General features: G+C 28.5%; 1 pseudogene; it reads left to right on the plus strand.

Annotated features, from left to right (window-relative positions):
* Window positions 1-331: 331 nt before the first annotated feature.
* Window positions 332-3186, plus strand: LOC131612297 (nucleoside-triphosphatase-like; annotated as a pseudogene).
* The last annotated feature ends 601 nt before the right edge of the window (window positions 3187-3787 follow it).

The raw sequence follows: 3787 nt of genomic DNA on the forward strand, positions 1-3787 counted from the left end.
AAAATATTAAAATCATATGTTATGATTAAATTTTCTAAAAGAAGAAACTCGAGCTGTATATTGTATTATACCCTATACATTTCTTTAGTTTTTTATATTTTGATAAAAATATAAAAAATGTATTAATAATGTATATTTTTTCATTAATTCACTTTTAGTTATAATGTATATTTTTTTTCAAAATCAAATTTTTTGTAACATGAGAACCAATTACCAAAGAGAGTTAACATGAAAGAGGGAGAGTGAATAGTCACAAACTTCACTTTTTCATGCTATATATGAGTGAGAACTAAGCATGAAAAAAAACTACTTCAATTCATTTCCTCTGCCAAGTTTCAAAATGCTTTTGAGCTTGCAAAACACCATGAAAAATGGGCTTCATAACACTCATAACATTTCTACTTTTCATAATGCCTGCACACTCTTCCTCCAAATATGTTGGAAACAACATGCTCACAAATCGAAAGATTTTCCTCAAACAAGAAGCCTTAACCTCTTACGCTGTCATCTTTGACGCTGGTAGTACTGGCACTCGAGTCCATGTTTACCATTTTGACCAAAACTTAAACCTCCTTCACATTGGCAATGATATTGAGTTTGTTAACAAGGTGAATTATTAATTTTTGCATCACTTTAACTAATTTTAAAAAGTTAATTAATTAATTATTTTTAATGTAATGTTATAGGTCACTCCAGGTTTGAGTGCATACGCTGCTAATCCTGGAAAAGCAGCAAAATCTATTATTCCACTTCTAGAAGAAGCTGAAAGTGTGGTTCCTGAAGATCTGCACACAAAAACACCTCTTAAAACTTGGGGTGAGTTTTTTTAGTTTCTATATTTCACTATATTTTTTACCTATTAGTTTAATATAATTTTGAGTTTCATATTGAAATTTACTATTGAGTTTCTTTTTTAAAAAAATTATTCAAATATAAATTGCTTTATCTTTGATTTTCTTTTAAACAAAATTATTTTTATAGCATCAGTTCTTTCATTGAAAGTAGTAGCTAGCATACAGAGTTGGAGAGAAAGTAGTTGAACAAGCTTGTTTTATTGTCTTTATTGATATTGAAAACAAAAGAGTAAAAAAGGCCATTATAGATATGTCAAAATCAATAAGTACAAAATTGTTTTGAAAGACAAAGACATGTGAAGGATGAACTATGATCTACAGTAGTTAATAGAGGGCTCACACAATCAATAATTCAGAGGAAAAAAATAAAAATAAAAATGAAAATTTTAACTATAATTACAACAAAATTATTTTTTTAAAATTTAATTAATTTTTATAATATTAAACAATACAAACATAAATAATCAATATTACGAGACTGATTATTTTTTAATAAATAAATTTATAATAAAATTAAGAAGTTGATTTTAAATTACGTGATATAAAATAATTAATATTTATAAAATTATTACTACTAATTAAATTAAAATAATAATTTTAATTTGTATGATGCAGGCAACTGCAGGTTTAAGGCTCTTGGATGGAGATTTCTGCTGAAAAGATATTACAATCGGTAACATTAATTAAACAAAATTAATTATCTAATTATTCAATAATTCAAATAAATTTCAATTTCTAAAGTTTAAGCTTTCATATAACATATTAGGTGAGAGACATGTTCAACAACAGAAGTGCCCTCAATGTTCAACCTGATGCTGTTTCTCTTATAGATGGAACCCAAGAAGGTTCTTATATGTGGGTATGTATAAACATAATGTATCATTTATCAAATTGTAGTTTCATTTATCCTAATGTATGGTATTAATTTTTTTTTATTATAAATTAATTAATTGATTAATATATATTACTAATCTTAATTTATAGGTGACAGTTAACTATGTATTAGGAAAATTTGGGAAAAAGCTTTGCAAAAACAGTTGGAGTAATAGATCTTGGAGGTGGTTCACTTCAAATGACATATGCAGTGTCAAAGGAAACAGCTAAAAATGCTCCACAAGTTGCAGATGGTGAAGATCCATACATCAAGAAAATTGTACTCAATGGAAAAGCAATATGATCTCTATGTTCATAGGTTTTTCTTCTAGTTCCTTTTTTTTTTTTAATATGGTGGTTTAATTAATTTTTTTTTTATAATTATATATTAATGTCTTAATTTTTTTTTCATAGTTACCTAGGGTTTGGTAAAGAAGCAACTAGAGCACAGGTTTTGAATGTCACTTTTGGATCTGCTAACCCTTGCATCTTACCTGGATTTAATGGTAATTTAATTTGTAAAGCTTCGTCGTCTGGTTAATCTAGTTCAGTTGGTATCTGTGTAGGAAAATGTGATTACTGGGCGAACATATGTCATTGACGTATGATTTTTTTTTTCTTTTCCAAAGGAATCTTTAAATATTCAGGAGTGGAGTATAAGGCTTTTGCCCCAACTTATGGCGCCAACTTCGACGAATGCAAAGAGATAATTCTTAAGGTTCTTAGATTGAATGATCCATGTCCTTCTTCAAGTTGCTCTTTTAGAGGAATATGGAATGGTGGAGGAGGAAGTGGCCAGAAAAATCTTTTTGCTGCTTCAGCTTTCTCATACCTAACTAAAGATGTACACTATTACTATCATTTTATTCATAATTAGCAACAATTATTTTTATTATTTTAATGCTAATCTTTGAATATTTCTAATGATATTGTTTATTCTTATAGGTTGGTTTGGCTGACCCAACTAAACCTAATTCCAAAATTCTTCCGGGAGATCTCGAAACCGAAGCTAAAAGAGCTTGTGCATTAAACTTAGAGGATGTGAAATCGATTTATCCACGTCTTACCGTTGAAAAGCATCCATATGTATGCTTGGATCTTTTATACCAGCATGTGTTACTCGTCAAAGGATTTGGTAAATTTTTTGAAATATATATATATATATAAATCTGATACATTAATTATTCAATAAATTTTTTGAAATGATTGTGTTGTATTTGTTGGCAGGGTTGGATGCACAACAAGAGATTACAATGGGGACTGGAATTCAGTATCAGAATTCTGTGGTTGAAGCTGCATGGCCTCTAGGTACTGCAGTGGAAGCTATATCAGCATTGCCTAAGTTTGAGAGATTAATGTATTTCATTTAGGTTTCTAGACAACCTCGTATGTTTCAAGTAGTTAGTTCAATGCTAAAAACTAACGTTATCTAAAATTAAATAAAATTGGTGGGTTTTGTGTTTCCTTTCTTCCATATATATATTGATATTGATGGATTGGATATGGATCTCTATGTTGTTATGATGAGTTTGTTTGTTTCAAATATGGTTAATTAAGAGAAAGGGAAATTAAACAAGATGTTTTTAAAAGTTTGATTTTCCATTTAATAAATAATGAGCTTGTTTAGTCCAAAAGAGTTACATGTTTAGCATAGAGCCATATTAATGAGAGTCAATTGAATTATTATTGTTAAACAAATTGGATCTAACTTCATTTTATTTGTCTTTTTTTCAAAGGTTGAATTCAACTTTTCTTTAACCCATAAGGCATGGAATCAATTTTAAAAGAGTGATCTCAACTCAACCAAAACAACACAAAATTAAACAAATTGCATCTATTACATTTAAGAGGTATGGAATATATAAACTAACATCAATGAAAATAATTTATTTGAACCTAAAATTAAACAAATTGCATCTATTACATTTAAAATTGTCCCCAACAGAACCAAGCTTACCAACACAACAGTTAACATCCCTATAAAAAAAGTGAAAGTGTGAAATAAAAAATCTCTAAGGCAAAAAGCAATGGTGGAATGAGGTTCAGAGGCATCACTGATT

The sequence above is a fragment of the Vicia villosa genome, linkage group LG6 (assembly GCF_029867415.1).
Source record: "Vicia villosa cultivar HV-30 ecotype Madison, WI linkage group LG6, Vvil1.0, whole genome shotgun sequence".
In the NCBI taxonomy this organism is placed as follows: domain Eukaryota; kingdom Viridiplantae; phylum Streptophyta; class Magnoliopsida; order Fabales; family Fabaceae; genus Vicia; species Vicia villosa.